The following is a 19,883-nucleotide window of genomic DNA, read 5'->3' on the forward strand; positions in this document are numbered from 1 at the left end:
TCAACATCCTACCTTTTTCATGTTTTCACACACATAGTAGGTTTAAAACATGAAAAGATAGCAAACATTTCTTTCAGATTAAAAAAAAATCAAATCAGGTAAGCAATGTTTTCAAGACTATACTTGCAAAACAGTGGAGATCATATTAAGAAGGACAGTATCTAGTTTAGGTTTCCTGCACTGGCATGAAATGGCTGCTTTCCTTCTGGCTGCCAGCTTCAATGCTTCGTGTTGACATTACACATCCTGTACTATAGATCCACCCCCACACTGTTCAACAACATTATCTCCTGCGTCACAGCAGTAGAATGTAGAACTGCTTACATTGCAGATCTGAAGGCACCATTTCAGTGCTCTGTTAATGCAAGCTACTGAAGGCTTTACCAGATGGACTACCCCAGTGTAAACAATACAATACTTTTTTATGTTAATCAGATGGCCCTTGTGTGGTCATGTAATACATTAATCTCTAAAGAAAGAAAAAACTCTAGTGCATTTAAGCATGAAGACACGGTTTTATCTCCTCATGATATGAAGACAAAAAAGATCCTAGAACAAAACCCAAGCAAATTTTATCTGCAAGGTTTTCATAATCATCAAAACAGTAGCTTAAAGTATTTATTCTTGTGGTAGTACGGGTGGGGTATATTTCCCCACATTACAATGGACTATCCATGGCTATATGTTTTTCAGTTGTACCAGCAAATTTAGAAAAAATACCAGAGGAAAGAACATTATTTTCCATTTATTTTAACAGATTAAGGAAATGATATACACATTTCTCACTTGGAAACCTTGGAAACAAATAAAACTTCCTGAGTCAGCTTAAAGAGGAACTACAAACTCTAAAAAATATGTTAGATGTTTAACAGGCCCTGCAGTTAAAACATTTAGTGGAAGAGTGTGCTATGAAGAGGCCCAACAGTGCAATCACATGGGTTTGTTCTAAAGTAATCAATAGAATACCTACACATATACCCCTTAATAGAACTAAATTGGTATTTACATAAAACTTAGATATTTACATTATACCCAGATGATGGTTGAAGTCAAAAAGTACATGTTACTGTTATATCTTTGCAATTGAAATTTTCTGACAGACCACAGTACATATAGAGGTGGTCTGTCGTCTCTCAAGAGCCTAGAGCTGTCATTTCACAAATCTACCTGTTGAATAAATCTCATGTTCCATCGACTATCTATTGAATATCTGCCCAGTTGGAGAAATTTACATTGAGACGCTATGTTCAACATAACATTGTATTAACTATTTACATATGGTAGAATTAATTCTAACTTTACATACTTTTTTAATTGACATATTTTTTTTTTTAGTATTAGAACAATAATAAATAACAGGTTTTCATGATTATCTTCTTCTGAAAACATCCTAGATATCTACTAAAACCTTAACAAAACATTAGATTTTAAAGAAATCACATTTGGCCCATAAATTTCCACAAACTTAATTATTAATTTATTATGAAACAAAGTAAAATTTAGAAACAGAATTACTACTCTCTGTTCATGTGCACTCAGTTAAGATATATTTGTTAAGAACATACATTTATCATTTTAGCTTCTTTCCTCAAGACATGTTTATGCCAATAAGCACAGTTCTGAAGAAGAGCATACGCAATGCAAGATGCCATCCACAGAAAACTATACCGTGACAGAACACAGACCACATCCACCAATGTCAATACCTAACCTCAAATATTGAATACAGTATGACAGTTGACCAAGTCATAGACTTCAAGAGAATAGGAATACGTTGAGCACTCATATGCTACATTTCAACTACTTTTCAAGCTTACCATTGTCAGCACTGATTAGAGGTAGCCAGAAACAAAATCAGAAAACCTGTAGGACAGTAGCTTCTGAAAAATCATACTTACTTGATAGACTCTACATTTAATTTGACTTATGTGAACAGGAGTAAAAAAAAATATGGAAGAATATTCAGAACAATCCGAAGAAAGCCATGGTTTCCAATCAGGCTACCTCTTTAGCTAAGTAAAGTGGTTCTTGGACATATATTCAGGCTGGTGGTTGCATTTTAATATCATACCAAACTTTAAGTTAAACACTCATTTGAATTCACTTTAAATATTGACCAAGCTCATAGACTAATGTTGGGAAAATGTGGTACTGTGGATATTCGTGAACATATCTAATTATGTTAAGACACAATTAGGATAATAGTTTAGAAACTACTAACGTGTTGATTTCAGCCATAACTGCCACATTGGCTTGCGTAAAGCTAAAAAAAATAAAAAATATGTTTCTTGGAATATTTTCACCATGGTTTAAACCTAATGCAATTACAGGCATACTTCAAGGGTTAGTTCCCTGAAATGTGTTACTAGCTAGATAAAAATCAATGAGTCTAATATTAAAATTGAAAATACATATTTTAACACATATTAGCAGCCATGTTGATATCAAACAAAAGATGACCTTTTGCATTCAAGCATCATGGCATCCAAAATATGAACCAACATGTCAATGTTTAATTTCACCCGTGTGTGCGCCATTGTATTTAAATGAGCACTCTCTATATTTAATGAATATTCCTTACAAATCATCTAAACAAAGCAAATCCTTCATATAAGATTACTTCTTCCATCATCTTTTGGTTTTCTGCACCTCAACTGCACATATATCTGGACTATTAGAGACTACTTAATAAATATGTTTTTTTCACACGTGAGACTGTCTTACAGAAGAGCACAAGAATCGTTACTGTCCAAAATGATTGTCCCATTGCCAGCACAAGCTCAAGTAAAGCAGCTTTACTTGCTGTGCCACTCCCTATTTCAAGCACACGAAAAACAATCCAACTCACTGCACAGTCAATGCAGATGATTTAAGTGGGCCTGAAGGTTGAAAGAGGATATTGCACATTATTCTCTGGTTTCTGTGTTTGTTCCTGCTTAGTGCAATGGAATTCTTTCGTCTTGAACATGATCTGTTGCTTCAGACCAAAACTGATCATAGCTTTGGCTTCAAAATATAATGTATCAATGACAATGCAGGCCTAATAAAGTATGAAAAGAAATCCCATGGTACTACTTTGGTTTCATGTTTGTTACAAGGTCTCTTTTTATAAAAAAATATGCATTCTTTTATCTCTATATTCATTGTAGTATTTGAATGTTATGTCTTCCTGATGTCATAGCTAGCATTATGGTCCTACAAGCACAAATGGAGATAGTTATTTGTGACATAAGGGATCACTCTAAGTAACAATAACTAGAGCTTTCTAAAGTGGTTATGTTGCTTAGAGTGCTGGTACTGTCTCCCTGTTGCAGTGCCAAACTCACCCCCACTCAAAGGTTAGATAAATTGGACATTGTTAATATGGAAGTGTCAATTCTATATTATCAGTGTGTACACAAAGATGTTGATTTTTCGGTGCCCAGAGGTGGTGTTTCCAACCTTGGCACACTAATGACTTATTTACATTTCCATAATTTCCCCCACTTGAATCTCATGTAGAATCTTGATAGAATCAGTTCAAAAATACCCAGTGAATCTAAAATTACCATTTTGTTTTCCAAGATGGTTGTTTACCAACTAACCATCAGGCTATAGCGAAACCGATTTGCACATATGAAGCCTTGAGTCAGTAAAAAACTGAAGCCCTTTGTTACTCTTGGTAGATAGACCTTATCTTAAAAAACATTACACAAATCATTTTCAAGGTATGAAGGACATTTTCCTACCTCTGTCTTTATGGCTCTTGCCATAATAAAAGACAGACACAGATCAGGTTGACTCCCAAGTACATCTGTCAAGCTCTTAAAGTCTATAAATATTTTCCAATCCCTGGCCTTGCCTATTTTTTTTTGCATGTTTGTGTCTGATTTCTTCTCCATGTTAAAAGTTTCATCTCAGGAAACAGCAAATTACAGGAAGCCTGAAAAATTCAGTACATCTCATTTTCTTTCTTTATCTATAATTAAACTGCCTATCAATAAAATACTTGAATGGCATACACCATATGTCTAAGCAAAATACTTGTGGTGGAGCATTCTAGAAAAAAAACCTTTTAATATTTATATGCCTGCATAATGGCACATTTAGATATGTGTAGACAATCAACATTTAGCATATGCATAAATAGATGTCCATGCCCAGCAGCTACAATGGTTTTTCATCTAATTTTTAGTGTTACCATGTTTGCTTTTTTCAGAGAAAACTTATTTTGCATAACATAAGCAAATAAAGCACAGTCGAAGAACTATTAATAACATGCACCTCAAAAATGTGTAAAAATCAATGCAACTTAATCGGGCAAACTGCATCAAGAAGATCTTGGATCAGCCATTCATAGACTGCTACCAGCATATATTACAAAATAAAGATCAAGACTCCATTTTGTGACTGCTGTGTGAGAACAATGAGGGAAGCAGTGTCCTCAGACAAGGTTTCCTTTCAGTGGAAAGGAAAAGAACGTTTCCATTTTAGGCATTGCTCGAGATAACTTGGATGCCTTAGCTTTTGATGTTGATGACTCACAATGTTCAATAAACCTATGTTTTCCATCAGCTGACACAGAACATGTACAATTTAAGCACAGTAATGTTATATATAATAAGAGCTAACAAAATAATTGTTTAAAGAACCTCCCTTCTATGGTTTAGAATATATAATCTTTTAAATATAGTTTAAAAAAATAGATTTTTCAACCAGAGTCCTCAAGGACTGTACTGCTTTCATGTACTAAAACTTCTATAGCTTTTGTATTCAACAAGTCTTATGACCAAGCAAAACATGAGCTATGACACCTTCTACACAGCATTTTAATGTATTTTGTTCTTGTGAGAACAGCACTCTTCGTCTTAACTAGCAGAAGTCATAGCTCTTTGGTTATAAACTCAAAGTTTTAAGTGTGCTAGAGTAAGGTTCAATGAAATGCCTCTGTTCCTACTCCTTACTAACCTAGATGGCATAATGAAACACAATAACATCCTCAAAATTACAACAAGTATTCATGTTATAAGTATTAAGCCGCAAAGCACCACTATGAAAACTATAACATTCTAGAAGATGAAGATATCAATTAGTAGTGGCTTAAAGGTACAGCAAAACTCAGACAAAAGGTCTGAAAAGGCCACAAGGTTAATATGTTCCCAGGCTTAACAAAGGACCCCAGGTTGAACCATTGCTGGGTTTAGCTTTGGATGGAATACAACAGCCACCTGAAAAGATTGTCATTGAAGGGGATGTCTGAAAAAAAAACCCAAAGACATTTTACACTGGGGTTGAAAAAGAACCCAAGGTTGAAGCTTTGCTGGCTCTACCTTTGGATGGAAGAAAAGATCCACCTTAAAATTAAGATTGTTATTGTAGAGGGTGTCTAAAAAAAGCCAAGATATGTTTCACTCAAGTATATAGTGGCCTGGTTACGGCTAGTCCCCTGGACTCTTGTGTGTTACACCTAATTCATCACTTTAAGTTTCAAAACTAGAATCTCAAACAAATAAAATAGAGGTTATGCATTCTATTTCAGCTTCGGCATGACAGAAGAACTTAAAAAAGTTACAGCTACCAGTTGAACTTGAATACATAGAGTATTGTATTGTTGAAATAAAGGTGGCTGTTAGTAAGATATCCATTATGTTCCATGTTTGTTGACAGCTATTTCAGGCAAAGGACCAGACACAAGTGGTAACATGTCACTCATAACTTAGCCTTCAACAAACCTTCTAAATGTTCTGTATTGAGCCAAATCATTGTCCACTTGTGGTGTGGGTATAAAGTCCCTTGAGCTGGCCTACTGAATGTCTGGATTTGCATTTAAATGAAGGGGTAAGTGATCCCCGGAATGGTCTTTAAACTCATCATTTGATCCAAACTATTGTTAAACCATATGCTATACAATGTGTTGGACACAATGAATTACCTGAGTTATCAAGTTTATAATCTTAAAACGCATAAGAGAATAATATCTTTCAAATAGGTATATGTTTCCTTGAACTGTGTTCCCCATAACTATGCTCACCAACTTCCATAATTAAATGAATACTTCAGGTTCAAGAGTCCTAACATATCTCCTATATGGTCCATTCTAAAAATAGCTGCAACAGTGGACATTAATGTAATCAGATGTATACAAAACATTAAATAAAATAATACAATATATTTCCTTTTATATATTAATTTGTGGATTACATCAAGAGGACACTAGTATAGTTGCCATTCCAGCAAGAGAACATAGTAAACAAACTGGCCTACCAATTTGCAATATTATAATGCACCTTAATGAACATTGATGTATAGAAATACTCCTGATTGGAAGTGTTTCAGCAAGAAGATTCAACATTTTAGAGTGAATAAGAGATTCATGTCCAGATAAAAAAAAACTCTGGGTAGATAATCTACGTTGAGTAGCTACAACACACAATAAATACTTCTAGAGAATTAATAATATGAAGAGAATAGAATCAGAGCATTTATTATGTATTAACATGCATAGCGTTAAGGAAACCAACTTATGTCTGTTGATCAGACTCATAAAGTTGGTGAATACCACTACCCAAGTTCTAGTTAATTGCTGCTGTTATAAAAAAGAATTATGCCAATATTCTCTGTACGCTAGGTTTGGTATCTATGATCTTCTTTGAAAGGAATCTGAATGGATGTTGCAATAACACCAAGGACTTAAAGCAAATCCACTTTTTATGGATTATATAAGTTCAAATGTAAATTTAAAAAGGAGGAGAAAAAGCTAAACTGATGAGCATTAAGGTTTTCTAATAGACTGCAAGACTGATAACTATCAGTGTTTCCAGGGTTCTCACCATCTCAGCTTTGTCTACTATTTAGCTTGCTCTCCTCCATTTTCTGGTGGAGCTACAGCATGACATGGCTTACCTGACTCAGATCTATTTCTCTGCAACAACTGCTATGGGTACTTCCTCTTAATAATAAAAAAAAAAACCCTGCTACTTGAAACCACAAAGAAGATAAGATGTTTGAAGGTTCTTCATAAAACAAAAAAAAAAAACCTGAACTTCTCTTGTCTGTTACAGAATTAGGATGGGTTTGTTGAGATATATATATATATATATATATATATATATATATACACACACACACACACACACAAACACTATATATATATATATATATATATATATATATATATATATATATATATATATATATATATATATAGCAGAGGAAGCTTGGGTAGATAGTTTGCATGCTGAAGGAGCTTTGTGCTTTGGAATCTGGACACAAACCAAACCAGTCATCTAGAAAATGGAGTACAGTCAGATAAAGACAGAAGTGGAACAAACAAGCATAATCTGGATTTTGTTGGACTTTGACAATGTGTTTTATTATAAATATATTTTTTAAATTTATAATTAAGTGTTCAATTAGCATTGGTGGTGATGGATTCCTATCTGCCTTGCATTTTATTTCAAGCACAGCATGTACAATAGCTTCTCTTCTTCTCCAAACTGCCTCTTGTGAGACACCAGCCTGGAGCTGCAAGACAATCCAACCCAACCCCCCTGCCCTCCCTCTTAGACATGATATTCCAACCCAGAATTCAACCTTGCTTGTCAACTCAGCTCAGGGTGGAGGAGGAGGAGGAGGGGGCTGGGGGGTGCCATGAGTCCTCTAAATAGTCAAGGGGAGGGGGACACTTCCAAGCCAAGCATGGACAGAAAGAGGTCACCCTATTGCTTGGGTCATGCAGCCACTGTGAGATCTGTAATGTTTAATTCCTTCCCCTCTGAGCTTGTTGCTCTCCTGTGCTAGTGATCAAACTCCATACATGCAAGTGCATGCAAAAACATCTCCAATCCTCCTAATCCCCCCCCCCCCCCCTCTTTATATAGACTCTGGTTCATTTTAATCTCCACCACTTGGGGGTGCTTGGGCAGAGGAGGGGGTCAATTAATTAATTCATTAATTAGCCGCCTATCTTCTCCTCCTTCTACCACCACCTCCTTTCTTCTCCAGACATCAAGCCACAGAAGCTTCCTAAACCTCCACTGAATCTCTAGTATTATCAAAAAGCTAAAACCCACAGTCCACAGACATAGTTGTTTTTTGGTGGTGGGGGGTATCCAGACAGAGGTATTAAAACAATAGCAATTAAGGAAGAGGAGAACCATGCAAGAACTTACTGGTTTCCAGATACAGCTGCTCCAACCTTCTTATCCTGGGTCTTCTGAAAGCTCTTCAGTTCCTTTCTCTTCAAATGCTCTGTGAGAGTGAGGGTGGTGGATCTGCTTGAAGTTGTTGGTTGGGTCTCGTGCTCTTGCCAGTCTCAGCAATGGAGAAACGCCATCTTCCCTTGCCTTTTTTTCTCTTTCTCCTCCTCCTCCTCCTCCTCTCTCCTTCACTGGCTGCTTCTGCTCTGCAGCTGCAGATGACCTGAAAGATCCGTCTCTCTCTCTCTCCTTACTGAGTGTGTATGTGTCTCTCCCTCTCTGAATAATGAGCAACCAGAGGGAAGAGAGTGAGAGAAGACAACCTCTCTCTCTAACCACACAAACTGTGAGAGCACCAGGGGGTGCGCAAAGCCTTCCTAACAGCACAACATGTAGACATGCAATGCAAAGCACTCTAGACTCCAGGTGAAAACTACACAAAGCCCTTGTCCTGCTAAAGTGTGTTACCCATAGAGATCTGTTACCTTATGCAGGCACAGAGTGTGAGGAGGCATGCTGAGTGAGGTCCTGACAGGGCAATAAATCAACTTTGCTTATCTCTCCAGCACTTAGAAAACTAACATCTTAACTCTGTCTTCTTTTTAAAGAGCATGACATTCCTTCATCTCCCTCACAATCATCTTAATAGATTCTGACTGCATAATGTGTTTATTAACCCTTTCAGTTCCACAGGAATACATACCTACAGGATACTTACTGTCATTGGTAACTTTTGGACTAAAATGGTAAATATATAGCCGCCTTTAATACTAAGTGTATGTATTAACCCTTTTTGATTCCTCAGTAATCACCACATTTTACAAACCCTCTAACGAAAAAATGTACACCAACCTTCAATGTTATATTTGGGACTGAAGTTAATACAATTTTAGCTAGTACTCAAATTTGTACGTATAGGGACTATATATATATATATATATATATATATATATGTATATATATATATATATGTCACTTACGGACAAGTTTAAGTACCAGCTAAAATAGTTACCCATATTTGTATATATGTGTATATATATATATATATAATGCCATTGAATTATTTTATTCTTATTCCTGCTTTACCATTATCTATCTTTACATTACATGCCATTTTTTACTATACACACCAGAACAACTACAGATTCATGTAGTTGTTATGGTGCGTATAGTATATCCCTACAGGCTTTTTAATGTAAATATTGCCCTTTTAGAGAAAACATTACTGCTTAGTAACACCTCTAGTGGAGCTTCTTGGGTCAGTGCTGCACTGACGTTCAGCGTCTCCATGCTCTGCATGGAGGAGCTTAATGTTCCTCATACAGATCTATGAGGAGATGCTGATTGGCACAGCACGGCGTTTTGCCCTACACACGCAATAGCCTCGCAATGGATTGGCTGAGATCGTCAGGTTTCGTGATCTCAGCCAAGGAGGCAGACTGGCAGTGGGGCCAGCCGCGAGAATACCCATACAGTATTGGAATAAAGGTGAGTAAAATGTTTACTTTGCTGACAGGGAGGCCAGGAACCTTAAATGAACACTGTAGGGTCAGGAATACAAACGTGTATAAACAACATTTTTTCCTCCCCCCCACTCACCTTTATACTGGTGCGCTGGCGCTGGTCCTGCCTCTACACCTCCTTGGCTGACATCATCAGAATTTGATCTTAGCCAATCCAATGCTTTCCCATAGGAAAATATTGGATTGGTTGACATTGTCAATTCTGATGATCTGATGATCTCAGTAAAGGAGGCGGGGTCAGGGGCAAAGCCAAAAGCCTTGCTGGCCAATCTGCATCTCCTCATAGATATGCATTGCATCAATTTATCTCTATTGGGAAAGTTCAGCATTTACATGCATATTGTGCAGCACTGACCCAGGAAGCACCTCTAATAGCCATCTGAGTCACTGCCACTGGAGGTGTCCCTAGGGAGCAATGTAAACACTGCCTTTTCTCTGAAAAGGCAATGTTTACAGAAAAATGCTTGCATGACTTTACTCATCAGAACAACTACATTAAACTGTATTTGTTCTGGTGACTATAACTTTACTATGTTTTCACCACTTTAGCGACAGGGATACATTTGTATTCCTGTCACTATAGTTTTCCTTTAAATTGAGACATATTGGTCACCATAACAACTTAATCTAAATTAACTGTGGTTGCAGTCTTACCTTAAAGGCTTAAACAATTCTCGTGTGGTTTACCCCAAAAGTTGCCTCCTGTGCCTATCTTCAGGTCCCCACGCAGTATCTGATGTCTGAATCTCACTTACAGGAAGCGCAAAGTGCAGCTGGTCAGCTGATGCTCTTAGCCAATCAGTAACTCCCAATTCAAATTTTTTTGTTTTGTGTGGCTGGCGGCCTCCTGGCACCATAACAACTTTATTCATATGAAGTAGTTATGGTTACCTGAGTATCCATTTAAGGTAGGTTAAATAAGTCCAAGAGTTGTGTATAGTGTTATGTAGAGGTTATTAGTTAGAGTAGTGTATTGTTTAATATTTATTGTTAGTGTATTATACTGCAGGCGTTAATAGCTATTGTAGTGTAAGTTATTAAAGTGTCTCTGGTACCTCACAAACTATTTTTTTTTTATTAAATACTCCCACATTTTGTATTAAATTCCAATGCAGTAAAAAGTTATACGACGAAGTAAGGACTAATTTATCTGTTGGTAAAGTTCAAGTTTGACAAAAGGCGGAGATTCAATTTTCAAGTATTGCTAAAAGGACCACATGGCAACCAGACCATTTCACCTCATTGTAGTGGTCTGGGTGCAGTGTCCCTGTCCCCTTAAACCTGCAATGTAGAACACAAGGGATAAGACAGTTTCTAGTTGCTGTCTTCCAGACAACCAGTAGAGGTGCTTCCTCGATTAACACCATGAAGCGAAGCTAGACGTGCTTTGCATGAGCACGTCCAGAGTCTTGAAAATTCCCATAGGAAAGAATTGATTCAATGCTTTCCTAAGGAAAAGGTCTAAAGCACACAGCACTCGTCATGCACGCATGTGTATTAGGTTCTTCCATCACCAGGACATTACTGGAGGAAGAGATCTCGGCATTGGAATCAGTTGAGTTAAAGAAACAAGGGACACAGAGGCAAGGAACAGTATAGTGTTATTAATACAGTTTTGTATTTCTAACACTATAGTATTCCTTTAATTCCTGCAGCCATCGATAGTGATGGCTGTGGGGATCAGACTGCTTCTTACACATCTCAAAACTTAGTCTATGGAATCTTCTGTGGTCTTGCAGGATCCTCCTTAGACATCAATGTTGCACTCTTGCGCATGCACAAACACTCATGTACATCTGAGAAGATGAAATGCCAGGAGCTAAAGAAATAAAATTATGTTCATATGGGGGGACAGCTTCAGGTAAATATATTTACCTTATACTGCACCCTCAGGCCTCTGCACCCAAGCAGGAATGCCATCTTAGCAGATCTTTGAAAAACATGCAAAAGATCTCTGAAGGAAACAGAGCTGCATAAGGGTAATAATACACTGTAAGGGCACCACTGTGGAATTTGTCTCCCAGTCCTGTCAAGGATTAGATGGAATTACAGTCCTATTTTAGCTGTCACTATATAAACGACAGTAGCTCTGCATGAAAGTGTTAGAAAGTGTTATTTCTTTGTTATTCAAATCTTCTGGTTCTGGAGGTGCTATGTGCAGCGGAGGGGCCAAAACGTTGGTCACGAATGTAATTGTCACAAGTTTTTTTGTGAGAAAATAAAATAAGATTTTTGATTGAAGAAAAGTCCTTTAAGTGCTCCTATTTTTTGTTTAAAAGTGTATATATATATATATATATATATACACATACACACACACACTCGCACATATGTACGTATACTCAGTTACCACATTTACCTATGCCTTTAATCTGTATATGAAATTAGTCTGTGGAATATGGTAAGTACTAGAGCTGTAAGGAAAACATGTAACTCTTTTGTACAATATATAAATATTGAGATAAAATGTGATTCATGTTGAAATTAAAGAGTTAATAAATATACACATTTAGAATCTATGAAGAAGATTGTAGGAAGATGAAGGGAAATCTAACTTTTTAGAAGGAGAAAGAGTTAAGATTTTAGTTTCCTAAGTGCTTGAGAAATAGGCAGAGTATATTATTGCCCTGTCAGGACCTTTTTAGCTTCAACAATGGTAGGAGGTGGAACACAAGAAGGAAGAAAGGTTCTTGTGAAAGGTTAGGGTGGCTCCACATTGCATGTGGTTGTTTGGTCAAAACAATATGTTTGTTTGGAAGACTTCTAATATATAGCTTGCTCCACCAGTAGGTTCATCTGCATTTAGGAGGCTTTCCCATGCAAATGAACCTCTTGTAGTTTATCAAAGCAAGTCAACAGTGAGCTATTAGAAGGAAACCTTCCATTTGTTGTTGGTAGGAGCAACTATCAAACCAGATCTACCAGATGTATTTTATCACTTTCTTGTTTTCTTTTTTTTTTTTTTAAATAACTTATTGCAGTGCCTCCTTAAAAACATTTAACATAAATTTTGAGGTCTTCTACTCAAGGTTAAGCAGATTATAGAATTTATTTATGAATATATTTTATTTAGTAACTTAATTTTAGCTGCTTGTTTTAGCAACCTCTACTAGAAAAATTACTTTTTAACCAGCACTTATTTTAGTTATGGGCTTTTCCATGGTCTATTAATTATGAAATTGCAGGAAGCAATAAGAAGTTAAACACATCCCAATAACAGCTACATGTAAATTTATTTTATATAAAAAAATAATTGGCATAAAACATGCATAGCAAACATTATTTTATTATTTTGACAGTTTTTTTTTCAATGTGGAAACCACGTTGATTAAGTCAATCAAATTTTTATATAATCAAAAAACAAACTATGAGTTCTCTCAAGTGGTTCTAAGTGAAGTGGTACCTGTCTTGCCCAGTACAACTTGACCTTAAAGAGCATTGCATTTTATCTATACATTATACTAGCAAAAATTATAGCAAATATATTGAATTTATTTTGATGCTTTTTAAAAATAGGGTCTGTGCTCATTGGTCAATGGATTTTGGGTATTGATCACTGTACTGCTTTTCAAGCAGGCATTTCTCACATGAAGGCAGCTGTTTAGAGCACTCCTACACCAAAGTTATGTTGGTGAAGCTAGAATGTTAGCATCATCTGTGAGGATTGCCCTTCTTAATCACTACAGAGGCGGGCAACAATGAAGGAAGTGTGTTACAACAGCGTAACACCCACAGGAACCCTGGGTATAGCGGCGCTGGAACAAGGGGCAAAATGCAAGTAACACTGTTAACAGTTCTTATTGGTAATAAATACTTAATTTATCTTCATGTTTACTGCCTTGGGAGCAACTAACTGCAGGTATAGGTGGTTTTCACTTTAGTAAAATAATCAATTATTGTTGAGTCATATTTATATTTGAGTATTGCTTTTTTAAGGTGGATGGACAAATGTTATGCTAGAGTAAAGGTTAACGAAGATAGATAGGCATGAATGTAGTAGAATACATAGGGGCTTCATAAATCAAGATTATGTCCCTAGTTTACAACTTTTACCTGAATTTATTGTGTCTAGGACATTTTATAGATATTAACTCTTTGCTCTGTGCTGGCTACGGCTCATTGGTCTTTACTTTGGTGATTACCGGATGATTGGTACAATTTTTTATTAAGGGTGGATAACTCTTTGTATTGGGCCATTGAAAAATGATGTAAAGCAGAAGTGGCATACATATAGTTTAAATAGCCCTCAGCTGGTGCCACACAATCTGGAGAACAATCACCACAACACACATGCCTAAAGAACAGACCAGATACAAAAAATGGATACGTAACACAGAGACACTTTACTACCTATTATTTACATCCCTCAGGTGGATAGTTTGCGCCCCTCCACTACTACGTGCTCTGCCAAATTGGGGTTGAACCAGATGACAGGGGAAGTGCAAAAACATGGGCCATCATTTCCTTCGTTTACAGAGTTCCTTGTTAAACAATTGGGACTCCTTAAAGGTTGCCTTGGACACTATCTATAAAGATGCTATTAAAACCATAAGTGTAACATATTCTTCCTCACCTTGCGGTCTCTGCACCCAGCGGCCGTGCGTCTGCATGACTGACACTTGCAGCATGTTAATGGTCGCCGGCCGTTATCGTTTTGTCCCTTTCTGTGTCCCCTGACCTTGGCTATTCCTGACTATTCTTTGGTACGTTAGTCCGGCCATTCTAAGGCCCGGTAATACTTTACCTATCAGTCACCTGTGTTACACAATTCTACATGCTTGATCATACAGCAATCCTGACAGTAAGTACCCGAACTGCCATAAGGGCCCTTGAAAATCTAAAAAAATTTCCATAGACTTTAATAGTGATTTTCATGTTAAATAATTTGGAATTATATTCTAACAGATTTTAATCATTTGAAAAGCTTATCCAAAAATTTTAAATCAAGATCTACGTTGGATATACATAAAACCACAAGCAGTTATCCATTCATTGCCCTCTCTGATGCCATACCTGGTATGGATCAGAGAGGGCAATTAATGAATGGATAACTGCTTGTGGTTTTATGTACAGACATTTTGTGATTTGCTATGGCCTATGTACACCTCCTGCTATGATTCAACATCTAGTAAGCAATATCTTCCAAGATCTGTTAGTTCAATATGTGGTGATATATCTAGATGATATCCTGATTCTCTCCCCTCATTCAAGGAACATGAACAATACGCAAAAACAATACTGAGTCACCTGAGAAAACATAATCTCCATGGCAAAATAGAGAAACATATATTCAATACCTCATAGACTGAATAGAAAGAGTAATTTCTCCAATTGGTATTAGCAGGAAAAATTACAAGTTTATCTTGAACAAAAAAAGCAAAAAATGCTTTTGATTACTTAAAATGCCTCTTCACCTCTGCTCCATCATTCCCAGAATCACAGGAGCCATATTTATGGCAGAGGTGGCTACAGGTGCTGTCCTATTCCACAGAGGGGAAGACAATCAACTCCATCCTTAGCATTTTATTCAGAAATATTTACCGTATCCCATACACAAACAATAGAATCCCTCCTCTGTGCTTGGGAGATAATTGAATCAGGAACTGTACTAATCTAACCCAATTATCTCCAAGCACAGAAAAACATACAACTTTATGAAACACACAAAACCCCATAAAAGTTACATCCCCTGAGAGCTCCGATCTGGGTGAACAACATGTCCAAAAATCACCCAGAGGGGAACTCAGGGGTTCAGGAATTTCCTGGAAGTCATAGTTTTGACCAGTTGTGCACATGGTCCTATACCCAAAACAGTTGCAGGGAAATCCATGCTAACAGTCGGTCAAATTCGGAAGTCTTTTACAGATTTCCCTGCAGGGCCCATAGTCTGTGGGCAGGAGGCTGGCAAGGAGGCCCCTCCAAGTACAAGTGGCAAGGTTACTTTTGCCACACCTCTCTCATCCCCAAGCACTGACTGGTGGCTCTATTGGCTTCATGTGACCACTATGGGGTATACTGTGGCCTAGCAGGAAGCATTACACAATGGGTGTTGCCCCAGATTCCCGACCAGGTACCTTGGAGAAGTACATTCTTCTCTCCCTTATTCCCAGTGGAAGCCTTTTCACCCCCTGACATTATATCCTTTTCTAATAATTTGCTCTATACCTAACCACTCAGATGGGATGTACCTCCCCTTTCTAATACTTAGTGAGCTGTCACATGAACATTTCTTGAGGCAATGTAGTGACCAAACAGACTGTTATTTACTAACACAATAATAGGACTGGACATTTGAGTTACGTTTTTATCTATTTAGTTTTACACACTGTTTCTTATGGGAAAAGTGAATGTTCGATATGCCAACTGCATTATTACCATGGTTATTATAACTGTATCGTTTTCTATGATTGATGCTTCCATGTATGCCATGTATTTTGCATTCACATTACAAAATTGTATTTGAAAAGAAAAAATCATGACATGCTGTAATATGCCATGTGGTGTTCATCTGAGGTTGTATTTACCTAATTTTAAGCCGTACAAGGAAAATATGATTTTTATTATGTCCTGATATGTAAAACAATAGAATTGAAACAGTGTGTATTTTCTTTTTCCCATGACTTTTCCCCACGACTTGAATTACAGAATGAGAAGGCGGATGCTCTGTCTCATGTTACTTTCCTTACAGACGCCACAACCTTACTCCACCATGCTTCAGACAGGTCACTTCATGTCTATTACCTCTTTACTTTTAGATAAACTATGGAATTGGTCCAAAGACCTCTCTAGGCATCTGATGGATTTAATAACCACCATAGTAAAATAGATGCACCACTTAAACTACTAAGACTTACAACCCAAGGTTCTACGATTCAGCAGGTCACGACACAAGGTTAGTACAAGACATTAGTCCTCATAAGATGACATTCTAGGTGGCCCTCCCAGACACAGGACATACTATCCTACGTCTATACCTGTTCTGTCTGAGTTCAAATTTAAAAGCAAACTCCAAAACAACTGGTCTACTACAACGTTTACCAGTCCCATCTCACCTTTGGAACCATGCTACAATGGACTTCATTGTTGATCTTCCCCCTTTCCACAAATATATCACCATCATTTTAGTGGATGACTGACATACAACATTTTTCACTTCATCCCCATTTGTGGTCTACCCACTGCACATGCACAGCTACCTTATTACATCGGATTCCTAAATCCATCACATCCGATATAGGGACACAATTTCTAGAGGAAATCCTGTCAAATTCTGCTTACTCAGGATAACTGAAGCAAACATTGGTGCGCTAGAAATAATACTTGACACACCATCTTAGTTTGTGGCTCAGTTTGGCAATATTTTTTTCAGAAGACAGGGTGCACTTACAGAGAATTGCATTGTCATCAGGGACTATGGATAATAATGCATCTTTAAGTAGGTACCCCACTCTCCAACTCTAATTCCAGGAACATAATAGATTTTTGACATGTACCAGATGAAGCTTGATATGTATGATATTTCCACGTACAGACTTTGGCAACTATTTCTCATGATGCAGTAACACATGGATGAAACATATTCTGCAATGACATGGTACTTAGGCCTCAAAAACAGCTTCTAAAGCTTCTGTTGTCAATAATAGATTGGGCCTTGGATAACTTGATGACATTTTTATCATTACTCTTAATGTGTAGGAGCAAAGAGTTCATATGTTTAGAAGGTCTCCAATTTTATTAAAGACACGGAGGCTCATATTATGCATAACTCTTTCTTTATTTCCTCAGCAGCAAAGATAGAGGAATATAAATATTGTCAAAAATGAAAGAAAAACTGTATAGGCATAACGGGTAGCCGATCACATGGTAGAGGAAGTGGCTATATAAGTCCTGTGTCTCCCACAATCCCCCTCTTTCTTTGCTGCTTCCTCAGACAGATAAGTGTTTTTGCTTCTCTCTGACTCAATTTTGATAATCGTTTACTTGTGTTGATTTTTCGTTGTATACTGATTTATAGCTTGTACAGTTTTGCCTGTTACCGCTAGCGTTCCCCCTGGGACCCCTTAGTGCTCTTCTCCCTACCGGGGATTCCTGTAGCCTGCCCTTCCCTCCTCGTGCTTCCGCACGGCTCCCGGCTCTGTGCTTTTGCCGCGACCGCTCTGTTTTCGGCCACGGCTGCGCACGCATTCTTCCCTGCTCGCGGGCGGGCTCGGCGGGTCGGGTGCACGAGCCCCTTCCCCCGCCGAGTGCCCGGTCGCGTGCGCCTTCCCTCACGTGCGGTGGCCATCTTGGGCGGACCTCGATCCTTCCCCTGTGCTGCCGTGCGGTCACCTTTGCTTTGCCGGGTCCCCTGGGAACGCTAGACGGTCTGTGTGTATCGCTTTCTGTGGGTTACTCAACCCTTTGCTCTCCTTTATTCACCTTAGTGTCATTTAGCGGTTTATTTTCTTTAATTGCCCACTACAGCTTTACATCATGCAGGATAGGGAGGATGGGCCTACAGGTCCCCCTGGGGATTTTCACTCAGACAGTGCTGAGGGTGCTATGGCCTCCCAAGAGTTTCAGGCCATGCTGGAAGACACTATGGCCTCCTCCATTCAGAAGGCTATTGCCTCGGCCATGGGGGCTGTTACTACTTCTTTTTCGCAATCCATGCACTCCCTGGTTTTGCCTGCTCTGGCCTCCCCCGCCCCTACGGGTGTGGGGTCCCCCTCCCCTGCTCAGACTGTGCCTGGAGCCCGTAAGGCAAAGGCCAAGTCCAAACATGTCGGCTCCCACTCCTCGATGCAGGTTCTACCTGCCATGACTGACACGCTTGAGGCGGTCACAGATGGCGCGCACCCCATGCGCAAAAGAGCCCCTGGCCGGGCTAAAAAGGCTAGATTATGGAAACGGGCTAGAGCCCTTGATGATGGGTCGGATACCGACCGGAGTGTGGAGGAGGAATCCGACTATATGGAGTATGACTCCTTTGAGGATGATGATGTATCTGGAGAGGATTTGCCCCTTACGGGCGTTAACCCATCAGAGTCCTCCGCCAAGGCCCGGAGTCCAGTATTAGGCCCCTCTGGGGATGACAAAACGATCCTTGATCCTCAGGGTAACCCCCTGTTCGACCCAGACGACCTGCGTCACCCCCGGTCCGCTGAATGGGTTCCCCCGGATCATATTGCCCAGTATGTGGCCAAACGTATCCGCACACCCCTTTCCAGAGAAGGCCGCAATAAGCTACGGGCCGAATGCCCACGCCCTTCTATCCCGGGCGCTGCGGGCAAAACCCCAGATATTGACCCACAGATTGCCCAGTTCCTGGGTAAGTCGGGCTGGAAGCCCAAAAAGGGTCTTGACAATTCCCTGAAGGGATGCCAGGACAAGATCCTGGATACACTGGGACCCCTCTCGAAGCTCTATGAGCTTCTAGATGCTGCTAAAGCTGGGGATTCAGTTTTGGACGTAGACGTGGCCATAGGTTGGGTCCAACGGGCCATATGCTTGCTGGGGAACGCCAATACGGCGATGTCTGCGGAAAGGCGTAAGGCGATATTATTAAAAATAGACCCTAAGCTGGCCACTATGACTGTGGCGGAACCTGACCCGACAGAAGAGGGTTTACTATTTGGTACCTCCTTCGTGAAAGACATGGGGTCGTATGTCAAGACCTTCACGGCGATTGACAAGGCGCAGGCGAGCATGAAACGCGTGTTCGCGCCTAAGGTTTTCGGAGGGGCCGGGCGTAGCAGGAACCGTCCACCCGGCCGGGGTTTCCGAGGCGCATTCCGCGCCACCAGAGGTTCCTTTTTTCCCTCCCGGGGATTTCAAGACCAAAGGACCCCTCCCTTCTTCCCAGCCAGAGGTCGGGCTTGGGGCTCCAGATACCCCCGCAGTGGTACCACCAGCAGACGTCCTTACGGTGAGTACCCTTTCTTTCCCTCCCGTTCAGGTAGCAGGGAGGCTGGCCTTATTTTACCGAGAGTGGACGAAGCTCACCTCGGATGCTTGGGTTCTGCAGTGTGTAAAGGGGTATCGCCTAGATTTTGTTTCAGTGCCTGTCCAGTTTTATTCCCCCAGAGAACTGTCCCTTCCACGGGAACAAGACGAGATGATCTCCGCGGAGGTCGGAGAGATGCTCTCCAAGGGCGCTATAGAGGAACTGCCGTTCGCCGCCAAGGGCTTTACGAGCAATCTG

At 39.3% G+C, this 19,883-nt stretch overlaps 1 protein-coding gene across 3 annotated transcripts in view; it reads right to left on the reverse strand.

The window, feature by feature from the left end:
• The window catches only part of ZNF462 (zinc finger protein 462), a 71,880-nt gene extending 63,332 nt beyond the window's left edge, over window positions 1-8,548 (reverse strand). For 2 of the 3 annotated variants that reach the window (XM_063455204.1, XM_063455202.1), the window contains exon 1: window positions 8,151-8,546. The gene's annotated coding sequence lies outside the window, so the exon portion shown is untranslated. Of the gene's footprint in view, window positions 1-8,150 lie in introns of all 3 variants that reach the window. The other variant, XM_063455205.1, reaches the window with a different exon arrangement.
• Window positions 8,549-19,883: the final 11,335 nt, after the last annotated feature.

This window comes from Pelobates fuscus, chromosome 5, assembly GCF_036172605.1.
Source record: "Pelobates fuscus isolate aPelFus1 chromosome 5, aPelFus1.pri, whole genome shotgun sequence".
NCBI classification, from domain to species: domain Eukaryota; kingdom Metazoa; phylum Chordata; class Amphibia; order Anura; family Pelobatidae; genus Pelobates; species Pelobates fuscus.